Source organism: Podarcis bocagei (genome assembly GCF_964188305.1).
Source record: "Podarcis bocagei genome assembly, chromosome: 12".
Taxonomy (NCBI): Eukaryota; Metazoa; Chordata; class Lepidosauria; order Squamata; family Lacertidae; genus Podarcis; species Podarcis bocagei.
In genome coordinates, this window is record NC_138137.1 from 14,317,351 (window position 1) to 14,341,589 (window position 24,239).

General features: G+C 47.1%; 2 protein-coding genes across 6 annotated transcripts in view; one reads left to right on the plus strand and one right to left on the minus strand.

Annotated features, from left to right (window-relative positions):
- Nucleotides 1-24,239, minus strand: part of LOC308570119 (prostatic acid phosphatase-like) — a 269,185-nt gene that overhangs the window by 120,862 nt on the left and 124,084 nt on the right. The gene's annotated exons all lie outside the window — the stretch shown is intronic.
- The window catches only part of CPNE4 (copine 4), a 265,049-nt gene that overhangs the window by 29,283 nt on the left and 211,527 nt on the right, over nt 1-24,239 (plus strand). Inside the window, exon 1 of one of the 5 annotated variants that reach the window (XM_081164652.1) lies at nt 9,029-9,077. The exons of the other annotated variants lie outside the window; for them this stretch is intronic. The gene's annotated coding sequence lies outside the window, so the exon portion shown is untranslated. Of the gene's footprint in view, nt 1-9,028; nt 9,078-24,239 lie in introns of those variants that run through there. 5 annotated transcript variants of the gene reach the window in all.

A 24,239-nucleotide genomic window follows, 5' to 3' on the forward strand; every position in this document is an offset into this window, starting at 1 on the left:
AGAGAGTTGGGAAAGATGATTAAGTGGGAGACAAAAAAGCTGCCTGATGAAAGGAGCTGGGGGTGGGGGTGGAGATCAGGAATATTTTCACTACCCATCAATTTAAACTCATCGACTAATCAATCAATGGCCTTTTAACTAATTAAGTGATAGCATACTGGGTTTTTTTAAAAAAAAACATTTAGTACACCACCCAGAAGCCTATTTTAGCATTAAAAGGTATATAAATTAATGATGCTGGTGATGATTCAGTGCACAGCCATATATTGCAGATACTATAAGTCACAATTGTTGCCTGAAATAGATTGTATTTCTATTTAGATTTTAGTAATTCTTTTTTTAAACTATTCCGCATGTCTTTAAAAAACTTTTATAGGTGACACAAAAAAGGAAGGGTATACAGGATCCCACCCACTAGCAATTCTTTCTAAATGTGCATCTATCCATAAATATTAGCATGTCCACATTTTATGTACATGTTTGCCAACTGGTGGCCTCTGTTTCAGTAATGCATCTGGTGATGCGGAAGTGTCCACCTAATTAAGCCCTGGATTGATTTGGACAGGTCCTGTGAACGGGTTCTGCTCCCAAGGTACCGTATATCAGGCTGACAATTGGGGTGGGGGAGAGAAGGAGGGACGAGAAGGAAGGGCAATGAAGCCTGGCAGGATCGAATTTGGCAGGCCTGACATATCAGTCAAAATTGTGCTGGGCGGGTTTATCACGCAGGCCAAAATGCGGGAGTCAGGCCCCATGCAGCACTCTTGCTGAGATCTGCCCTTGTTGCTGCGAGTTCATTGGCTGCTTTCATGCATCAGCTGCATCCAAGCACTGTGGGCTGAGTTCCTTTTTTATTTTAATTTTCTATTTATATTTTTTTTCTGTTACAATTTTTTCACATTCATACATTAACCAATACAACCATACATTAATCACTGACTTCCCTTCCCCGCCCCTTCCACAGTTCATTTTAGTTATCTATTACTGCCGCATATTCTAATTACAGTGGTACCTCAGGTTACATACGTTTCAGGTTACATACACTTCAGGTTACAGACTCCGCTAACCCAGAAATAGTGCTTCAGGTTAAGAACTTTGCTTCAGGATGAGAACAGAAATCGTGCTCCGGCAGCGCGGCGGCAGCAGGAGGCCCCATTAGCTAAAGTGGTGCTTCAGGTTAAGAACAGTTTCAGGTTAAGTACGGACCTCCGGAACGAATTAAGTACTTAACCTGAGGTACCACTGTACTCCATATTTTCCCCTCTGTTACATTATATCTCTGCTTAGTTTATACGGCTGAAGTTACTCCAACGTTTTAACCTGTTTACAATAATTCTTCAGATATTCTACTAACATTTTCCAATCTTCCTTGTAAACTCTTTCTTCCTGCTTTCTTATTCTTTTACTAGGTTTGCTAATTCTACATACTCCATCAGTTTCATCTGCCCCTCCTCGCTCATTGGTACTGTTCCCTCCCTCCATTTCTGAGCATATAGCATTTGGGCTCCCATAGTTGCATAGAGAAACAAGTTCATTTGATCTCTGGGGACATCTGACCCTATCATTCCTAGAAGAAATGCTTCTGGTCTTTTTACAAAAGACCTTTTATACATTTTCACACCCCAGAAGTCCTTAGTTAATTTACATGTCCACCGTGAGGGCTGAGTTCCTGATCACTGGGCTTTGGTGTGATTCCCTGGATGCTGAGGAAAATGGCTACCATTTTGGGGTTCTCTGAGCTATGTGTCTTCCTTTCCTCTCCTGTGCTGAGTATGTATAGAAAGGACAGGGAACCTATGACCCTCCATGTGCTACTGGACTACAGCTGCCATCATCCTGACAATTGGCTATGTTGGCTGGGGCTGATAAGAGCTGGAGTCCAACCACACATGGAGGACCACACATTTCTAACATATAGGAAACTGTGGCTATTCCTCCACCTGTTGTATCAGCCTGCACCTCCCATAACTGGAGTACCAGCTTCCTTGACCCAGTTTGAATGGGTTTGGAGGAAATTCAAGTTGGCTCTCAGACTGTAATATAAAATGTCAGTCTAGGTATCCACACCTGGGTCCCACAAGGAGCTTAATGAAGGCACATCAACCAGTACTTCTGAGTCAGATCTATAAATGAAGAAGAACAATATGCTTGGTTCTATGCTGCAGTTTACAACCCTTGATGCATGTCAGCAGCAAGTACCGTCTGCTGAAATTGCCTGGAGGCCTCAGTGAAAAGATCTGCCACAGTAGGTTGGTGTCAGGTTACAAAGTACATTTGCTACTAAGGGCTTGTGCACACAAACTTTAATGTTTTCCTCCTCTACTTTTCAAAAAACAATCACGCCCCATGATGCCCAAGGGTGTCTAAATCCCCAGTCCTTATATCCCATATAAACTTTGAAATTAACTCTTTGATTCTGTAACAGCCGAGGGCCAAGTTGTCCACTCTTCTCACCCCACAGAAACCACTTCCAACAGGAAGGAAACTAAAACAGGAGAGTGGAGGCTTACAATGTGACTTATTATGCAGATGCTAACCCATGAAGAATTCCCCACATTGTCTCATGGGGCTGATGACAAGTATGTGGCATCTTTTTCTCACTCTGGCAGTGATTCATAACAGCAACTCAAGACGTGAACATTATGGAGTGGTGTGGACTAGGGCACTTTCTGTAGGACTTTCTCCACTGCCCTACCATGACCCAGAGCTCTACCTCCTCATCTTCAGAGGAAGAGGCCATGGATTCAGAGGAGGAGAATATGCCATCCAATCCAGTCTTTGAGATCCCAGACACCTCAGAGGTTCCAGCACCAGAAGAGCCCCTACACTGCTAGCATCTTTCTGGTCTGAAGCATTCATGATGCCATCTTCAGACTCCAAGGATCCAAAGCTATGTCCTCCTGGGTGCTGAGGGAAAAATAATTTGTGTATGCAGTATCAGTGTGAGAAACACATCATTAGAGATCTGAAACCTGACATTTTTGTTTGTTAGTCTTCCATATATGTCACATCACATTCTTGTCAAGATAATACCTGCTCTAGCACTATTTCCACATCCTGGAAGAGAAAAGAGAGTTTTGTGTGTCTCCCCGTGGGAAATGAAAAGCTGTGGAGAATGAAACCAGCCCAACATAGCCATTATGAGTACTCTTTCTACCATAGAACATCTTTTGTGACTGGGTTGCTGTTATGAAGTATAAAGAAGAAACTGAAGAAGATGATCTATAATGACAAATAGGGTGCTGTCCCACCAACTGCAATCTTTTAACTTATATTGGGCAAAAGATCACATCTTTTAAAAGATGTGATCAGCATATAAACAGTAGTTTCCAAGCCAGTGTTCTTGAGCCTTGGGGTTTTGGACTACAATTCGCATCATTCTTAGACAGCTTAGCCACTGCACTAGGCATGGAAAGATATCCTGTGCTACCTGATGGGTGAGATCAGTGACCAACTAACGCACCGGGGGGGGGGGGCGGTTATGCAGACATGGTGAGATCTAGCAGCAATCTGCAAACTCTGGTGAAGTTTCTGGTTCAGGGAGGATCAGTTCCACAGAACTGTTTATAGAGCAAGACTCTTGGGCAAGCAGCTGTTCTCCCTTCTCAAACAGGCCTTTCAGGAAGGTGAGGGGGGTGGTTAATGGCTGATTCTAATTCTGATCCCCTCCACAGTGTGTAGATGACTTGCTGAGAAACTCATCTCCCTGTGTTGTTTGGAAGTTCATAAGTCACAAATCACCAAGCCTGGTGAGGGTATCAGTGTGTCATCTGAAGAATGTCAGAAGTGCAACTCTATTACGTTAAGGGAAAATTAACTTGCCCATTTATATTAGGCAGCTAGTTCAAAGCACAGAGGATAGAAATGTGTTCAGTGAACCACAACTTCTGAGATGCATTACATAATCCTCCATGGACCGTATATCACAATTGTAAGGAGGAGAATACTGAAAACACACAGGCAGCATGAGCAGAGGCTTAAAAAAAAGAAAGCAGGATGTTAATCACAAATTTGGCATGCATAGGACTCTAAATTGCTTGGGTCATTATAACCTTATTTCTTCCATCCAGTATAACAAGGGGCTTTTAAGTGAATGGTTTGTGATGATGATGGTGCTCTGATTATTTCTGGCAGAAAAAGAAGAAGCAGTGAGCTGCTTTTGCCTCTGATGAAGCTGCCTGTTGGTTGGGACTTTGGGACGATTGGCTTATTGAAGACTGCAGGTGCTTATTCTAGGAATAAAAGAAGAATGAGGTGTGCTTTCAAAGTCAATAGATACCCTCTCAGTACTCGCAAAAGTCTGTACCCTGCTTAGTGTGCAAATTGTACAAGCATGTCATCATGGTCTGGATTTATGGCTCAATGCTTAGGACAAGAATGGGGAACATGAGCCTCTCCAGATGTTGATGGATTCCCAACTCCCACCAGCCCAAGCTGGCACGGCCAATGCTTTTTAGGCATGGTATTAATTCTTTGCAAATGGGAATCAATAGCAGACAATTGGGTTATGAAACGTTCGCCAGCCAGGCAATTATTTCTTTGTTCATTCATTCATGAAAGCATTTCTAACCTGCCAGTACAGGTGAAAAAACTGCCAGAAGGACTTAGCAAAGGTAAAGGGACCGCTGACTGTTAGGTCCAGTCGCGGACACTCTGGGGTTGCAGCGCTCATCTTGCTTTATTGGCCGAGGGAGCCGGCATACAGCTTCCGGGTCATGTGGCCAGCATGACTAAGCCGCTTCTGGCGAACCAGAGCAGCGCAGAGAAATGCCGTTTACCTTCCTGCCAGAGTGGTACCTATTTATCTACTTGCACTTTGACATGCTTTTGAGCTGCTAGGTTGGCAGGAGCAGGGACTGAGCAACGGGAGCTCACCCTGTCGCGGGGATTCGAACCACCGACCTTCTGATCGGCAAGTCCTAGGCTCTGTGGTTTAACCCACAGCGCCACCTGCGCCCCTAAGCTTTGGTGTATTCCAACTCAAATGAAGCCCCATTCCTGGCTATAGTGCAGAACCAGAGTTCCACAGATCACAACAAGCAGAGGGGTCTCAAGACAGGTAGAGCTTTTCCATCAAGGGTGACATTTCATCAACCTTCTCAAAATACACGGATAGGGAACCTGTGGCCCTCTGAGGTGTTGCTGGACTACAACTCCCATCATCCCTGACCATTGGCTGGCATTGATGGAAAAAGGAGCCCCAATCGCACCATCAAAGCCGCAAAGTTCCTGCATTAATGCTTCTATAGAGAACTCCAATTCCAGCCATGTATGGCATTTTGTTTTGTTTTGTTTTTTGCAGCTGGCAAGCCCTGCTGTAATTTCAGAGTTGTTATTATTACGGACTACAGTGTAATGGAATGTTTCGGTGATTTTGTTCCATGGTAGTTTGCAGAGAATTCGATTGTGTGCCGTCATTAAGCGTGCAGCGCAAGGGTGGGGAAACTCCTTGCAAAAACCCAAGGCACAGGCGTGCGCTGCATAAATGTGTGTTGCTTTCTTACTTTATATCCGATGATTGATAAGGCGAATCGCAACACCGCCTTTCTGTTTGTGTACCACGCCTATTCCATACACCTACAGCCAGCTCATGAACAACTGATTCACAAATTATAGTCCCTTGCTGGCACTCTGCCGCAGCAATAGTATAGGAACAATTTATTGCTGTGTCTTTTCCAATCTTGTAACAAAACCAGGCATAGCAAGGAGCTTGTCCAACTCATGTTGAAAGTAATTGGGCCTTTGCCACTGATTTTGTTTAACCAGAGCAAGGTGGGAAACGGCACTGATCTTATTTAGTTTGCCTCCTCCTGGCGAAATATTTTGTGTGGGTGGGTGTTGCATCATGTCATCTTATTGTGCACTTTCTCTCACCTGCTGGCTGCTGTGATAGTCATAATTCATAATGCTGTACAGCTGGCAGAGAGAGAAAAAGCAAGCTGGGCGTCGTAAAGTCACATTTGCTTGTCATAGGTGGGAAATATATATCTTCTGCCCTGTTAGATGGATTTAAAAGGGTAAGTTACGCAGATGGAACAGCATCATATTAAATTACATATTCTACGGGTTAAATGGAACTGTACTAAATTGCATAATATTATATGGGTTTAACTGAAGTGTATTAAATTACATAACATTATGGACTCAGCTATACAGCTGCAAATACAGTGGTACCTCTAGTTACGAACTTAATTTGTCCGGAGGTCCGTTCTTAACCTGAAACTGTTCTTAACTGGAGGCATGCTTTCGCTAATGGGGCCTCTTGTTGCCGCTGCGCCGCTGGCACACAATATCCGTTCTCATCCTGGGGCAAAGTTCTCAACTCGAGGTAACTCTTCCAAGTTAGCAGAGTTTGTAACCTGAAGCATTTGTAACCTGAGGCGTTTGTAACTTGAGGTACCACTGTATAACGTTTTAAGTGTGTTTTAAGTGCATTATACAAATGTGACACTAGATGGCGATGGTGAGCTTATGGCAAATTCAATATATTTTTCAAAAGATTTTTTTTTTTTATGTGTCCAGAATCCACCTATGAATGGTTATGTTTTCTTACTAGTGAGCTGCCGAAGCTTCCTCAGGCTGTTATAGGGGTTGTTTTGTTTTAAATGCTACAATGTATTTATATTATTGTTTTTAAAATTGTTGTTTCTTGGAAACCGTCAGGGAACAAGCCGCTAACAAGTCTAATAAATAAATAATAGTAAGTTTTACCAGCGGGAAGGTAAATGGCATTTCCGTGCGCTGCTCTGGTTCGCCAGAAGCAGCTTAGTCATGCTGGCCACATGACCCGGAAGCTGTACGCCAGCTCCCTTGGCCAATAAAGCGAGATGAGCACCGCAACCCCAGAGTTGTTCATGACTGGACCTAATGGTCAGGGGTCCCTTTACCTTTTAGCTACAAAATGGAAGTGGGGTGGGGAGAAACAGCTCCATCACCTGTACTGGCTGGTGTGTGCCCTGTAAGGCTTAGGCGGTAGCTCATTCCTCTGGTACAGACTCCCTCCCTCCCTGACTTCCGTAGGATTGCTCTCCCTGAAATCTGCACAGACTGAATGCTTTTATTATTCAGAGAAAGGCTGCAGAAATCTTCTCTCTCTGCCAGCGCACTGCCCAGATGTGAAATAAATATTTGCAGCTTCTTGACATTTGCCCAAATTCCATTTTACCATTCAAATTCTTAATGACAGGTTTGTAAGTGCAATTTGCATTATGAATGTGACATTTTGTTTCTAACTCCCCACACTTTCTAGATTAGGGGGCCTGTCATTTTTTAAAAAGAAAAATAGAAATTAGCTGGTGTCGAATATGAAATAAGCTGTCAAATACTAAATAGTTGTAGGGGTGGGTACCAGCCATAAAATTTGGGAAGCAGCCTGATCTGTTTCAGAGCCACTCATATCTTACATTTACAAGCATACATTTACAAGCATTGGAGTCCCTCCAAAACTGAGTAAGCCTGTCTGATTTTAGGCAGATACATTCAGGGGTTTTCAGACATGCCCTTGTTAAAGTTTGGTTTTGTTTGTTTTTTTAAAAAAAACTTTTATTTTCTGCAAGATTTGGATATAATTTGTAGGCATACTCATCCTTTATGAGGAGGCAAAGCCTGCCGTATTTTTGAAAGGCAGTGTAGTAACAGGTAATGAGAGAGTTGGAGCTAAGATTCTACCCTGTAGCTTGTTATTGGGGTTACTTTCATTTTCCTACCCATTTGTGTGTTAACCTGTTTCTTGGCCTGACTTGGGACTCAGCTACATTGGCAAAGAAAAAGCGCTTTATATGCATTGTATATGCATTATAACACTGTGGCAGCAGATGGCGCTGTGGAGTTCCGGTTTTGCCAATCCAATTTCTCATACAAAGTTTACAATGTGTTTAACTGAAACACTTCTTTGATGTGTCTAGAATAGATCCAGCCATAGCTGTCAACTTTCAGATTTGAAAATAAGGGATCAGCAGCCTCGAAAATAAGGGATCAGCAGCCTCACCTGTCCCGGGGACATTCTACAGGATATCTAACAATCCAAGATAGCAGCAGGAAGCAGCGGGAAACGGCGCTGAAATAAGGGAATTTCCCGCAAAATAGGGAAGGTTGACAGCTATGGATCCAGCCTTGGTTGTGAAACTGGATATCCACTGTTAAGTTCTTATTTAATATTAGATAGTGGTACTATTAGTTAACTAACTAGCTAATCAATTCATAAACATGTCTATATACATTTAATCATTAAAAAAATCAGAGCGGTTTATTACAATCATACATAGAACCATACAGTAAATCATACAGTAAAAAAATAAAAAATAAATCAGAGATCAATTAACTATTACAGAAGGATGTTTTCTCATTTGCCAGCATAAGCTTGGCAGTATAGAAAAGTTTCCAGCCTGGCACTTAAAGGTTAAACAGCTAATAAAACTGTCCTAACAGTTTGCTGTAAGATATTACTGGGTTGAATTAGTTTCTTTATTTTAAATGTCAAGTGCTATAACAATACCAAGTATTGTTGTTCATTGTGATGACAAACCTAGACAGCATCTTAAAAAACAGAGACATCACCTTGCTGACAAAGGTCCGTATAGTTAAAGCTATGGTTTTCCCAATAGTGATGTATGGAAGCGAGAGCTGGACTGTAAAGAAGGCTGATCACCGAAGAATTGATGCTTTTGAATTATGGTGCTGGAGGAGACTCTTGAGAGTCCCATGGACTGCAAGAAGATCAAACCTCTCCATTCTTAAGGAAATCAGCCCTGAGTGCTCACTGGAAGGACAGATTGTGAAGCTGAGGCTCCAATACTTTGGCCACCTCATGAGAAGAGAAGACTCCCTGGAAAAGACCCTGATGTTGGGAAAGATGGAGGGCACAAGGAGAAGGGGACGACAGAGGACGAGATGGTTGGACAGTGTTCTCGAAGCTACCAGCATGAGTTTGACCAAACTGCAGGAGGCAGTGGAAGACAGGAGTGCCTGGCATGCTCTGGTCCATGGGGTCATGAAGCGTCGGACATGACTAAACAATTGAACAACAACAACAACAATTTTTTAGTACCACTGCTGAGTGGCTTCCAACAGAATATAAAGTAAGTATTCTGTCAATAGATTTGGTCATACTTTGATTTTTATGTTACTGGTTCTGATATCAGGCAGACTAGAAATTTGGGTGAATTAACTGAAATGTAACAAATTTGGCAAATGTGGAGTGTGACCCGTTCTCTGTCCCTTTTTGGAGGTTTGAGTTCTGTTCTTAACCAATTGCATTGCCTCTTCTGGCTCTTCCTTTCAATCTGTCTCATTTAGAAGTTTGCTCGTTTTGTCAGTTTCTGCCATTTGATGCAGAGAGCAGAGCTGCAATCTTTCAGTCGGTTAGTTACATCCACTTGAAGCACATTGATTTTTTAGCTTCAGGTCAAGTGGCAAGGTGGCAAACGACAGCTGGGCGCTGCTGCTCATGCAGAAGCTCTTCTGAAACAAAAGGCATATCTGCTGCACACATAAATGATTTGTAGGATTGCAGGGGAAAGGGTTGATCGTGGGCTTCATAATGTCAGTTTGCATTTCTTAGTGCAAAAGGTATTGATCTGTTGTGTAGAGATCTTTCCTATTCTGATTAATACAGAAGGATTCAGGAAGCTACTGGAAGGTTTCTTCTCTGTGTGAAAGAAGGTTCTTGTTTGGGTTATGTAATGGGAATTGTAGTTGCTTGTGTGTAAGTCACCGACTTCTCTAAACTGCTTGTTTGTTTAAACCTTTCCCTAACTGAAGCGCACTCCTGTGCATCTGCTTCAGTCGCTGGCAGAATCCGTTAGTGGGTGTTTCCTAAACTTTTTCCAACATAAGAATTCCTTGACAGCCAGTCTCCGCCTAGCCTCTCTGCGCGGAAGCCTTCTGCGCAGAGTAGGCGTGCCCAGTGGTGGTCCGGCACTCTCCCCGCTGATCTCACTGGAAGAGTCTATGAGCCTTCCCTCCAAAGTGCTCTCATTCCCTCCTTCCTTCTTGGTGTCACCTTGATTCCCTTCTCCCTCGGAAACTCTCTCTCTCTCCTTGCTGGTTCCCTCTCCTGCACTATCGGGGCGACTTCTCTCTCTGCTGGTCTCCGATGTCAGTTCCATGACAGGTTATATCCAGTACTTTTTTCTAAAAAAAAATGTTTAGGGGTACTCTCATTTTGACTCAAGAAAATCACCATTTTATAATTCAAATCGGGGGAAATAAATACAGTAAATGGACAAAAGTACAAAGATTCACAAAATGTTTAGGGGTACGGGCAGTGCTTTCCCCCCTAACAAAATGTTTAGGGGTACTCTCATTTTGACTCAAAAAAAATCACCATTTTATAGTTCAAATCGGGAAAAATAAAGACAGGAAATGGACAAAAGTGCAAAGATTCACAAAATGTTTAGGGGTATGCGTACCCCTGCGTACCCCCAGGAAAAAAGCACTGGTTATATCTTCTGAGAAGCTGAGTACAGCTGGTTTAAACTGGTTCTGTTATCTTTCTGTCAAGGTTATGCTGACTATAATAGTCAGGCCAGAAGGAGCCTGGGTCTCACTCACTTTCTCTTTCTGTCTCTCTTTTGTTCCGGTATTCTGTACATAGGATGCTTAGTGTTAAGGCTTAGTCTTATTATAAGTAATTAAACTATTTTCAAAGCAGTTAGGTAACTGCTATCTAATTGTATTTCTACAAAACTTATATATGCCTCCCGTCCTCTGAATTGGAGCACAGAGGTGGGGGAGGCCGGGGGATAGCAGGAAGAATGAAATAATGCCAATTACTTATATGAAAAGGCTGGTCAAATATGCTGTGGCACATTTCATAGGTGTTGGCGTTCTGATGTTTCTGAGTGTATTTCAAGGGTACACACCAAGGGTACGCACAACTCCTGCCTATCTTCCGGAAATGTCACACTGATCAATCTGCTAACATTTGCAAAGCTTGCTGAAGCTGCAAGAACTTCCCAGAACCGCTGTCATTATCGCTACAGTGGCTACTTTGGCTAAAGGGCTCCTGCTGCTTTTTTAATGGTGCTGCAGAGCGCAGAAATCACATGACAAAGAATTGTCACCTGTCACATCATAACAGCAGGGGTTGCTCAATGCTCTGCCACCTGAAACTTCAACAATAGGTTGCTGCTGCACATTGTGATGTATTTTGCAAAATGGGAATTATTTGCGCAGGTGATTGAAAATGTCGCTTCTGGTGCTGGTGGGTATTTGAGGGGTGTGAATTTGCAGCTGGTTAATCAGGGCCAGCCCAATTGTTAGGCGCAGTGAGGTGGCAGCCTTGGGCAATAGAGGCGAAGGGATGGGGAGAGCTAGGAAGCCTGCAATCATGATCTGAGATCCTTTGTGTGACTTCCCCATGAGATGTCCGGAGGGTGGCAACATGGGAACAGGCCTTTTCTGTGGTGGCTCCCTATCTGTGGAAGTTTCTCTCCAGGGAGGCTTACCTGGTGCCTTCATTTGGGTGCCAGATGAAAAAAGTTTCCAAGCACAATTCAAAGTGTTGGTGCTGACCTTTAAAGCCCTAAACGGCCTCCGCCCAGTATACCTGAAGGAGCAGCTCCACCCCCATCGTTCAGCCCGGACACTGAGGTCCACCTCCAAGAGCCTTCTAGCAGTTCCCTCATTGTGAGAAGTGAGGGAACCGGGCAGAGGGCCTTCTTGGTAGTGGTGCCCACCCTGTGGAACACCCTCCCACCAGATGTCAAGGAAATACAATCTTTAGAAGACATCTGAAGGAAGCCCTGTATTGGGAAGTTTTTAGTGTTTGAAGTTTTATTCTGTTTCTGCTTATGCTAGAAGCCTCTCAGAGTGGCTGGGGCAACAAATAAATTAGTATTATGAGTATGAGTATCATTTGGCTGATTAACATTCTATGGCCTTTGAAATGTGATTTGAAGTGTGTTATTTGATTTTTTATGTTTTGTTGTGTATTTTGTGCTCATTTTGCATTTCTGTGTTGTGAACTGCCCTGTGATCTTTGAATGAAGTGTGGTATATAAGTTAAATAAATATTAATAACCATCATCTTCCTTAATAAATTAACAATGACTTCTATTTGTTTGCTTGGAAGGTTTAATACTTGTCAGGGGTTTAGGTGCAGAGGCACGGGCAAGGGAGGAAACAGAGAGCGAAGGGGAGGAGACAGAGGAAAGGATGAGTGATGACGACGACCCGAGATCTCCCAGTCTTTCCAGTGAATCAGAGGATTCACAGAAAGGAGCACCAGTGGCCAGGGCAAGGGGGGAGTCTAGGGAGGCACCCCAGGAAGATAGAGCCAGAGGAGACTCAGGGGGGAGCAGCTGGAAATCGGGACCAGCGTCACCGCCAGGAAGCAGGGAAGAGGAAAGGAGCCAGGAGGGAAGCGCTGGCAGCTCACCACAGGAGGGAGGGCAGGAGTCAGGAGTGGCCACACCTCCATCGGGGAGCGAAGAAACGGTTAAGAGGAAAGTGGAAGGTTGGGCGCGCGCGCCAAGTTCAAATGCAGAGGAAGGCGGCGCAGTGAGCAGCCCCGAAAGGGAACCGGGTCCTAAAGCCCGGCGCAAGGAGGCAGAAGGGTCTGGGTCAGCGTCAGAAGAATCCCGGAAGGAAGAAGCCCCGGGGGGTAGAGGGACCCAGAGGAGGACAGTCAGGAGGAAAAGGTGGAGCAAGGCTAGGATATTAAGTTGGTGCGCACGGGGCGGAGACTCAGACGGAGCCTCGCCGATCTAGCTAGTAGACGTAGAGTTGCAGACAGCAGCGTGAGAATGGAAACTGTAATTCAATAAAGACTTTTACTTAATGACCGCTGGCTAGCGTGATCCTCTGTGAGCTAGGATCTTGAAGCAGCTCTGACAGTAGGCTCCGTCTCCACATTGTGGGCATCTGCAGCCTCGAGGAGGGGAGAGAAACAGGCGCCCACTAGCGAGCTCACGAACGGCAGGAGACATGACGGCTGAGCAGCAGATAGAGGACCTCAGAAAAGCAGTGGCACAACTGAACGCCGAGGTTCTCGCATCCAGGAAGAGAGAGGACGAGGCAGCTGCCGCCTGCAGGGATCTCCAGGTCAGGTTAGACGTACTGGCAAAGCAACCACCCCGGCAGGAGGGAATTGGGTTGGCGAGACGGACAGGCGGGCTGCTCTCTCACTTCGATGGGAACCTGCAACAGTATCCCAACTTTAGAGCCGACGTACTGTGCGCACTGCAACTGTTGCATAAAGATTTTAGAGATGAACAGGAGAGAGTGGGGTTCATCATGTCCCATCTGCATGGGGAGGCGAAAGCATGGTTGCGCAATTTATGGAGAGATAACGATCCGGCGCTCCAGAATGCGGATGCCTTTATTAAAGCGATGGATGGGTGTTTCTTATCAAGTATTGACATTGATCTTGCACGGAAGGAGGTGCATGGGCTGAGACAAGGGAGGGCCAGCGTCAGACAGTATCATGCACGCTTTTTCGCCTTGGTCAGCGCCCTGGAATGGGACAGAGATTCGGCTCCTGTAAGAGACCTCTTTTGGGAGGGACTGCACAACTCGATTAAAGATGAGATAGCGAGGGGGGAGAGACCCCGAACCACCCAGGAGGTCGTTCAGAGGGCACTGGCTGTGGGGGTGAGGCTGGAAGGACGTCCGTGGAGCAAGGACGAAGGACGTGGAGGGCGCGAACCAGCCGGGGGCCCCTCCTTCTTTCCCAGAGAAGCAGCGCGAGCGCAATCCACGCCTCCGCCAGGAGGAGGAGCCGAACCTATGGAGGTTGGAGGTGCAAGGGCTCAGTCAGCAACCAGAGCCCTAGCACCGGCAGCAGTGAAGGCGAAGCCTCCTAGAGGGACCAGGAAGTGTTACGTCTGTGAGCAGCCAGGGCATATGGCGAAAGAGTGTCCCCAGAGGCCCCACAAGCTTACTGCAGCCTCAGCAATGGTGACTGCAGCAACGCAGCAGAGAGGACCACAGCAGGGAAACGACGATGTCTGGCTGGAGGAAGAGGCACTGGGGCCCAGCCAGACGTGTTAGTGACGCAGTCCCCAGAAATTTTACAGCCAGTGAACCCCCTCCCGCCCAAACCAGTAGTGAGGCTCACAGCATCTCTCCAGCTGCCCAATGGAATCACCATGGACGTGCCAATCACCATCGACTCCGGCAGCAACGCGGACTTTATAGGGCAGGAATTTGTCGACAGGCACGCTGTGCAGTTGCTGCCGGCCACACTGCCCCTGCAGGTTGTCACGGTGGATGGCAGGGAGCTGCTAGGGGGGCAAGTGGTGAAGCAGACGCCACCAATGGTGATGCGACTTGGGAATCACAGGGAAGTCATCAGCTTCAACGTCACTCAACTGTCTGACACGCCCATTGTATTGGGTATGAGTTGGCTGGACAAGCACAGCCCAACGATGGCTTGGTTCCAGAGGCAGCTGGTCTTCGGCTCTTCCTTTTGTGCTGAACACTGCATCGTACCCAGGCAGGAAGGAGAGGAAGAGGAATCACAGCTGCTGCTAGGCACGCTGCAAGCGATTCCCCACAAGTACGCAGAATTTCTGGAAGTTTTCTGCGAGAAGGAGGCGGACAGGCTACCCCCTCACAGACCATATGACTGCAAAATTGACCTGCTGCCGGGGGCGGCGCTGCCTAAAGGGAAGCTGTATTCCATGTCTGAGGACGAACTGCAGGAACTCAAAGACTTCATCGATCATAATTTGGAGCGCGGTTTCATCCGGGAGTCTAAGGCAGTGGGGGGCAGTCCTGTATTCTTTGTTAAGAAGCGAGACACGCCCCAAAAAAGACTCGTAGTGGATTACAGGATTTTGAACAGTGTGACCAAGCCGTCGGACTTCCCCATGCCCCGCATCGACGACCTCCTGGCGAAGGTACGGAAGGGAAAGGTGTTCACCAAGTTGGACCTGCGGGGGGCGTACAACCTCATTCGCATGCGGGAAGGTGATGAGTGGAAGACAGCCATGTTCACGCCACTGGGTACCTACGAATACAGAGTTATGCCTTTTGGACTGCAAAATGGCGCTCACGTTTTTCAAGCATTTATGCATCACGTGTTGGCGGGACTTCTCTACAAGACGTGCGTCTGTTTCTTGGATGACATCCTGATCTTTTCGGAGTCGCAGCAAGAACATGACAAGCACGTCAAAGAAGTGCTGGGCAGGCTAAAGCAACACAGGCTCTACGCCAAGCTGGAGAAGTGCCAATTTGACGTGCCGGAGGTGGATTTTCTGGGCTACAAGCTGTCTGCCAAGGGGCTCGCCATGGACAGCGCCAAGGTTCGAGCGGTGTTGGATTGGAAGAGCCCACGCAACCGGAAGGAGGTCCAACGGTTTGTCGGCTTTGCGAACTTCTATCGCAAGTTTATCAAGGGCTTCGCGATGCAGACGGCGGCCATCACTGACACCCTTAGCTCCAAGAAGAAGAAGTTCATCTGGACAGAGCAGGCGGAGCAGTCCTTTCAGGCCCTCAAGCGTCTCTTCGCGTCGGAAGAGCAGCTGCTTCATGTCAACCCCAGCATGCCGATGAGGGTGGAGACAGACGCTTCGGACAGAGCAGTGGGGGCGGTCCTGCTGCAGAAGGACCCGCAGGGCGTGTGGCGGCCGGGAGCGTTTTACTCCAGGAAGCTCAGCAAGTCCGAGCAGAACTACACCATATGGGACAGGGAGTTGCTGGCCATTCATGCAGCGTTCAAGGCGTGGAGGCACTTTCTGATCGGCGCCAAGCACACGGTGCAGGTTTGCACGGACCACAAGAATCTGGAACACTGGCGCACGGCACAGTTCCTGAACCAGAGGCAGATACGTTGGGCTGAGTTCTTTGCGGACTTCGACTTCCGAATAGAGTATGTCCCGGGGGACACCAACATCATGGCAGACGCTCTCTCCCGCAAGCCACAGTATCTGGAGGACGCAACACCAGCGGCTGCCATGCACATCTTTGCACCGACAGTGTGGGCGTGCGCCGCGGCGACCGTGGACCTAGAGGCGGTGCGGCGAGCGTTGCAGGGGGACTCCTTCGCACAAACGAAGATGGCAGAGGTGCGAGGGGGCAAGGCAGCGGCCGACGGTTTCCAGCTACGAGATGGCTTGCTCATCCGTAAAGGGGCCATCTACGTGCCGGGTGACGAACTTCGAGCCAAGGTGCTACAGCAGCTGCACGACGCACCCACGGCCGGGCACTTTGGCAAGGAGAAGACGGTGGAATTAGTAGCCAGGGATTTCTGGTGGCCTGGAATGAGAGGGGAGGTCGCAGACTACGTAGCGAGGTGTGACACCTGCCAGAGGGCAAAGCCGGTGCACAAACCGCCGGCTGGACTGTTGGAGCCGCTGCAAACTCCGGTCGAACCTTGGGAAAGGGTGGCTCTGGACTTTGTCACGGATCTGCCCAGCTCAAGGGGCAAGACGGCAGTGCTGGTGGTGGTGGACCTGTTCTCCAAGATGGCGCATTTCATTCCGTGTGCTAAGGTGGCCACGGCGGAGCAAACCGCCAAACTGTTCATAGACCACGTGTTCAAGGTTCACGGTCTGCCACGGTCTATTCTGTCCGACCGCGGGCGGCAGTTCATCTCGAACTTCTGGCAGAAACTGATGGGCTTCCTGAACGTCAAGATCAATCTGGCGTCGGCGAGACACCCGCAGACCAACGGGCAAGCGGAGCGAGCCAATGCCATCATGCAGCAGTACCTGAGATGTTATGCAAACCAACAGCCTGCGACGTGGGTGGATTACCTGCCGCTTGCAGAGTTTGCCTACAACAACACGAAGCACGTATCCACGGGCGTCACGCCGTTCTTCGCCAACAACGGGCGGCACCCTAGAACCTTTCCGGGACTGGAATGCAGGGGAGAAGGGGAGCCGCAGTCAGCAGATGCGTTCGCGTCGGAGCTGCAGGAAGTCCACGATCAGCTGCGGCGCCACCTGGAGCTGGCTAAACACACATACAAGGTACAAGCGGACAAACACAGAAGGGTTGGCGAAGAGCTCCACGTGGGAGACTGGGTCTGGTTAGCAGCCCACGCAGTGCCGGCCAGGTCGTTGGCCAAGAAGAAACTAGGGCATAAACAACTGGGGCCCTACCAAGTCGAAGAGCAGGTCAACCCGGTGGCTTTCAGGCTGGCGCTTCCGGAGGGTTCCAGAATGCATCCGGTGTTCCACAGATCGGTGCTCACTCCCTACAAGGCACCGCACAGGTTCCAGGAACCCGGAACGGCGCCGAGTCCGCTCAGAGAAGGAACGGGGCACGCGGGAGTGGCACAGGAGGAGCGCATCAACGAAGTCACGGAGATTTTGGACTCCAGATGGGGGGAAGAGGGAGTAGAATACTTTCTCGCCAGGGAGGGCACCCCGGCCAGTGCGAACAGCTGGGTGCCGGGCTACGCTTTAGACGAACCTCTGCTCAAAGACGAGTTTCATGCCCTCTTCCCACATAGACCTATGCCAGCAGACTTTTTCGACGACTGGCTTTTCACGCCCACGCTTTCGGACAGCACGTTCAGGGGGTTCGACTCGGACGAGGAACCAACACGAGACGTCCGTTCCCCGGAGGGGTCACCCTCGGGATCTGTCTCAGAACCCTCGTATTGGTGGGACGATAGGCCGGAGGAGCAGTTCCGCAGGAAGTGGCTGGACTGTTCCGGCCGAGCAACGCCGCCTGGAGGAAGTGCGGGAGAGACGGACATGGACATTTTCGGGGACGACCCTGGTTTCGAGCACGGCGGCACAGAGATGGAAGAGGAGGTGACTGTCGTCAACGAGAGCAGAGAGGAAGACCTGGAAGAGTTCCGCTGGAGGCCTGCCACGGGAAGCGACCGATATCCGACGTTCGTCCCTTTGCAACAGCAGCCCCCAGCTCCAGCACCGGAAGGAGGGGAGGGGGGACTGGGGGGCTTCGAGGGGGGGATGGATGTCAGGGGTTTAGGTGCAGAGGCACGGGCAAGGGAGGAAACAGAGAGCGAAGGGGAGGAGACAGAGGAAAGGATGAGTGATGACGACGACCCGAGATCTCCCAGTCTTTCCAGTGAATCAGAGGATTCACAGAAAGGAGCACCAGTGGCCAGGGCAAGGGGGGAGTCTAGGGAGGCACCCCAGGAAGATAGAGCCAGAGGAGACTCAGGGGGGAGCAGCTGGAAATCGGGACCAGCGTCACCGCCAGGAAGCAGGGAAGAGGAAAGGAGCCAGGAGGGAAGCGCTGGCAGCTCACCACAGGAGGGAGGGCAGGAGTCAGGAGTGGCCACACCTCCATCGGGGAGCGAAGAAACGGTTAAGAGGAAAGTGGAAGGTTGGGCGCGCGCGCCAAGTTCAAATGCAGAGGAAGGCGGCGCAGTGAGCAGCCCCGAAAGGGAACCGGGTCCTAAAGCCCGGCGCAAGGAGGCAGAAGGGTCTGGGTCAGCGTCAGAAGAATCCCGGAAGGAAGAAGCCCCGGGGGGTAGAGGGACCCAGAGGAGGACAGTCAGGAGGAAAAGGTGGAGCAAGGCTAGGATATTAAGTTGGTGCGCACGGGGCGGAGACTCAGACGGAGCCTCGCCGATCTAGCTAGTAGACGTAGAGTTGCAGACAGCAGCGTGAGAATGGAAACTGTAATTCAATAAAGACTTTTACTTAATGACCGCTGGCTAGCGTGATCCTCTGTGAGCTAGGATCTTGAAGCAGCTCTGACAATACTGATTTTAAAGTTGTCGTTTATAAACAGTTGCACACCAGCCCTCTAGGAAGGCTGCACAGTGCATCTGTGTAGGAACAGCTAATTGCAGTGTAAATGGATTTGGAGAAAAGATCTCTCCCGAGAATGAAATGTTTTGTATGGGAGATTTTTCTTGAAACCTTCCTACATTCCCTCTGTGTATATTATACATATAATATTTAGTGGAAAAACCCTCTCAGGGGAATTCTCGCTGCCTTTCAAGCAGCTTGCTTAAGATGTGTAGCAGCAGACTGTTGGTAGCATGATAGCCTGGAAATAATGATGCACTTAGCCTCTTTGCAGCTTGAGCTCATGGTGTTGCAGCACAGGTTTAAGCAACAGCAACTAAATGTCTCTTGCAAGTGGCATAGTCTCATAGTGTTGCTGCTACCCCACCAAAATCACCTCACGCCTACATTGCTCCAACTGGGGCAGCTTGTTACAGCTCCCATCATCCCTCACCTTTGGCCATACTGGAAGGGATGATGGGAGTATGGGCCCAATGAAGTCTGGAGGGCCACAATTTCCTCACACTTGGTCTACTGTCAACACAATGTTTGACCAGCAAAGGGATGCTTTCAACAGACTTTTGTCCGGTCTCACACATTGCGCCAGGGGAATATCCTTCCTTTCACATCTGTCCCCTGAGCAAACCAAAGTGAAACCACACTAGAGGAGAAGTGACTTATTGACAAATGTTCAGAGTGTGGTGAATCTTCCCATTTTGCAATTCAAACTAGGAACAGTTTGATTCAACGATCTTGTCCATTGCCTCAGGCAGCTAAATGTCTAGGGCTGGCCCTGACCATTGATTTTCAAACCGTCTTGGGTTTGGGGGAGTTTATCAAATGAATAATGTTGGACAGGCTACTGCCCTGGCAGACTGCTTTGCCCAACACGACTGACTTTCCCCCGCGATGTGCAATGTACAGGGGAACGATGAGTGTGATGCATCTAGGAGGTGTGTATCCAGTTCACAGTGGGCCAAGTGAGGCTCACCACTGCCCTGTGTAAACTGTCTCAGAATCCTTTGGAAGTTCCTGGGAGAAATGACTGTGTGTCAGCCGTCAAGTGCTAAATGTCAAATCTCAAACCCTGTTGGATAGAGAAATATGAAAGGGTGCTAAATACAGCTATCAGATATTTGGCAGACATTCAAATACAGTATTCAGAAAGAACACTGAGAGGAATTTTGAGGAGCAGATTTGTTCTGCTGTGAATGAGTTTTCCCTCAACACTGGTACAGTAAGAGGACTGTATATGTTGTTCTGCGATAATATTTCATGAGCACAGGAATTGCCATGGTGTGCAGGATTCGGCACCCTGAGACTCACTGGTTTTCCTTGCCTTGCCTTAAGTATCTAGTCATTTAATGGTAAAATAACAATGAATATTTGGCTGTTTCCAGAGTTAGTGGATGGGGGGGTGGGTGATTATATCCAGTTGCTGATCTTTTCAAAACTGTTTGGCTACTTCCAGGTATGCACTTTCAGCTTTCTCTGTTGAGGAATTTAATTACCTTGGCTGTGTACAACTTGGACTTTTAACAAATAATAAAATAAAGAACAGTAAGGTGGTTGGTTTTTCAGTACAAGCTCAGCCTTGAGCTCCACTCCAGATTGTAGGTCTTGTTGCTGTTAATGCAAGTTGGAGACAAGAGTGGACTGTTATCTTAACATGTTTAGGGAAGCTTTTAATATTTGATGAATTATTGTATTTTTATTTTTTGCTGGAAGCTGCCTAGAGTGGCTGAGGAAACCCAGCCAGATGGGCGGGGTATAAATAAAATTATTATTATTATTATTATTATTATTATTATTATTATTATTATTATTATTATTTGAGGGTTGGGTTGGGAGATACTACACAATGTGGTTGGCAGGTGAGAAAATTAAATGGGAGAAAAAACGAGTTAACATAAGAAGACAAAATATGAAGGGGGAAGAGTAAGGAGTGCACAAAGAAAGAGGACTGACCTGAAGTGAGCAAGAAAAGATCAAAAGTAAATAAAGCAGTTCTGATTTCTTTTAAAGATGCTATTTGCACTGAGCTGTACAGCTGCTATTTTGAAGACTAGAGGCAGACATCTCCGTGTTTCATGCTGAGAGAAAGTTTTAGCTAATGGAGGTTGTTCTTTTTAAGGGTGTTTTCAGGCAAATGATTAAATGCCTTCATTGCATGTGATCTGCCTAATATGAAGAATCAGGGCAGCCCCTGGCAACACGTTCTGAACTCTGGAAAAGCTAAAACAGGCATGGGAGAGAGAGAGAGAGAGAGAGAGAGAGAGAGAGAGAGAGAGAGAGAGAGAGATTCCTCATTTAAAAAAAAAATGGTGATGATTATGATGGAGAATATCACAGTACCCTTTAAGTCTTCCCTGTTTCGCACAGGTGCTGCTGTCAGCAACTTGGTAGAAAATACCAGCTCAGCAGCATTAGATATAGGTGACTAAGAGTGCAACAGCAAGGACTTCCTGTAGGATATCTCCCCCATCCTTTTCTTAATGGCACATCCTTTTAAAAAAATTGATTTCATTTCTAGAAAGGCAGCTCTCAACATGTGGATGTAAAATAATATGCTCCAGAATGAGGCTGACACTTCTTTTGTCTGCTTATGAACTCCAATTCCTTTGAAATGATTGGTCAAAGGTAAGGGCGAACCAACATGATGCCCTGCAGATGTTGTCCTGTGCCCATCAGTCCTGCCCAGTGGTCGTGGATGATGGGACCTGTAGTCCAAGAAGCATTATAAGGTAAAGGTAAAGGGACCCCTGACCATTAGGTCCAGTCGTGGCCGACTCTGGGGTTGCAGCGCTCATCTCGCTTTATTGGCCAAGGGAGCCAGCGTACAGCTTCTGGGTCATGTGGCCAGCATGACTAAGCTGCTTCTGGCGAACCAGAGCAGCGCATGGAAACACCGTTTACCTTCCCACTGGAGCGGTACCTATTTATCTACTTGCACTTTGATGTGCTTTCGAACTGCTAGGTTGGCAAGAGCAGGGACCGAGCAACGGGAGCTCACCCCATCACGGGGATTCGAACTGCTGACCTTCTGATCGGCAAGCCCTAGGCTCTGTGGTTTAACCCACAGCGCCACCCGAGTCCCAACAGCATTATAAGAGCACCACCCAAAAACATCAGAAGTACACCATTGGTAAAAGGGAATAACGTTGATATCATGTGAAAGGTAGACTCAGGTGAAGAGCAGAAGCAAGATGAAATTGAGACAATGAAGTCAGAAAGGGAAGAGTCAGCAGTCAGCTCCGCTTTGTATACACAATCCAGGTGTGTGGAGCACACACATTATGCCTACACGTTGTCCGATTGTGACTAGATAAAGCCATGGCAGGGAAGTCACCCACTTGCAGATTGTGACCATTGTCAGGATCCATGAGGATGCCCATCACAGGGGAGAGATGATGGCCCAGGAAAGGCAGATCCTAGTTTATCAGGATGACAAGACAAGGGAATTCAGCAGTTTGAAAAGGGAGCAGGGTGAGGGTTCAGGACCATGGATAGGGCTACTGAAGCTGATATCAAACATCCAAGTTGCCCACCCACAAATGCAACCTTCCGGGCAGTTATAAAGCCAGTGCCTTCTTCTGCAGTCATTAGGTCTTTTAAGATTATGGGGTTTCCACATCTATATTTTTTCCCCTCTCAGCATTTTCTTGAGTCCTCAAGGGTCTATAGACCAACCCTCAGAGTCTAGTGGTGTGTCCTCGGAGCTAAGAGGTGGAGAGATTTGCTCCATTGCCAGAAGACTAGGTGGACCAGGGAACGAATTCTAGGATTCTTTCCTTGGACACACAATGTCACTTGGCTTGGCTGTGAAAAATATAGCCTAACAACATGCATGCATTTGGTCGTGGCTCCTTTAATTCCTTTACTGGTATAATTAGAAGTATTACGATGACCTCCTGAACTTTCTCCCAGCTGCTGTATGAAAAGAAATCAAAATGTTTTTTTCAAAAAAATAATGAAAGAAGAAAATAGGGCAGGATGTTCTTCCCGCATTCAGCAACTGAAAGTGAACCCTTCTGATGTAGCAAATTTGTCACCTATTTAATTTTAATGCAAGTCTTGATAAAGCTTAGTTAACGACATAGACCCCAGGGAGTTATGCCATTCACACTTATGCATGAAGTCATCCATGCACAAAATTGAAGTATGTGACATTTTACAGCAGGGCAAAGTTGAAGTTCCTATTGCCCATTGATGCATCCACCTTAAACAGAATATCCTTCCTTTTAAAACCAAGTAAATGATATTATCAGAAAGAGGAGATTCCTTTGGGGACATTTATATATGTAGGATTATGCTATAACTTTTTATTTATTTTTTGATGGTTTTTAGTATCTTTGGAGAAAATAAAATGGCATGTCATTTTATTCCAAAGTGGCACAAAGGAAAAGGCAGTTGCTCTCAAAAGTCAAGTCTTCTTTCCCTCAATATATGTAAAACAATATATTCCAGATGGCCAAAGGGATGTGGCAAACTGAATTTAAGATATAATAATAATAATAATAATAATAATAATAATAATAATAATAATAATAATAATAGGAGAGACATTGAAATTTACAGATTTCCCCATCACTAGGAACTGGATGCATTGAAGGAAGAAATCTATGCTCTTAAATCTTAGTTGTCTGGCTATGTCCTTGAGGTTTCCGATAATAAGCTTAGAATAACAAGGGTTCCTCTACTACATATAATATGTCAGAAACCTCTTTCATGATGTGGGCTCCAGCCCTGTGGAGGAAAGAGAAATAACTTCCGTTGTGTGTGGAAAGTTAGCAGAATGTGCCTGGGTGTTTCAAAGCAAGCCATTATTCCTCATAAAATATGCTTTTATTTCTCCAGCTCAGGCACTTTGGAAGAGCAAAAGCAGTAGATCATGACTGTTAAACTAGCTATACAACTCCTTTCCTTCAAGGCAATAGCATGGAGCTGGCATAATCAGGTGCTATTTGACAAATGGGACAGGCTAGCAGCGCCGCAGGCAGTATGACGTGGCCCAAGCAGTAAGAGGAGTGGGAAATGGGAGTAAACACAAGCAATAAGGTGGCTGAAATAACACACTTCCTTATATAGCTTAATACTGTGATGGGCAGGCTATCACCATACCTCTTGAGAAATGCTACAACTGCTTCCATGTTCTCTGTATAAAGGTAAAGGGACCCCTGACCATTAGGTTCAGTTGTGACCGACTCTGGGGTTGCGGTGCTCATCTCGCTTTATTGGCCGAGGGAGCCGGCGTACAGCTTTCGGGTCATGTGGCCAGCATGACTAAGCCGCTTCTGGCGAACCAGAGCAGCGCACAGAAACGCCGTTTACCTTCCTGCCGGAGCGGTACATATTTATCTACTTGCACTTTGACGTGCTTTCGAACTGCTAGGTTGGCAGGAGCAGGGACCGAGCAACGGGAGCTCACCCCGTTGGAGGGATTCAAACCACCGACCTTCTGATCGGCAAGTCCTATGCTCTGTGGTTTAACCCACAGCGCCACCAGTGTCCCTATGTTCTCTGTATAGACTGGGGTAAAAGTGCGCTTTTACATGCCATCTTCTTAACAACAAGCTACAT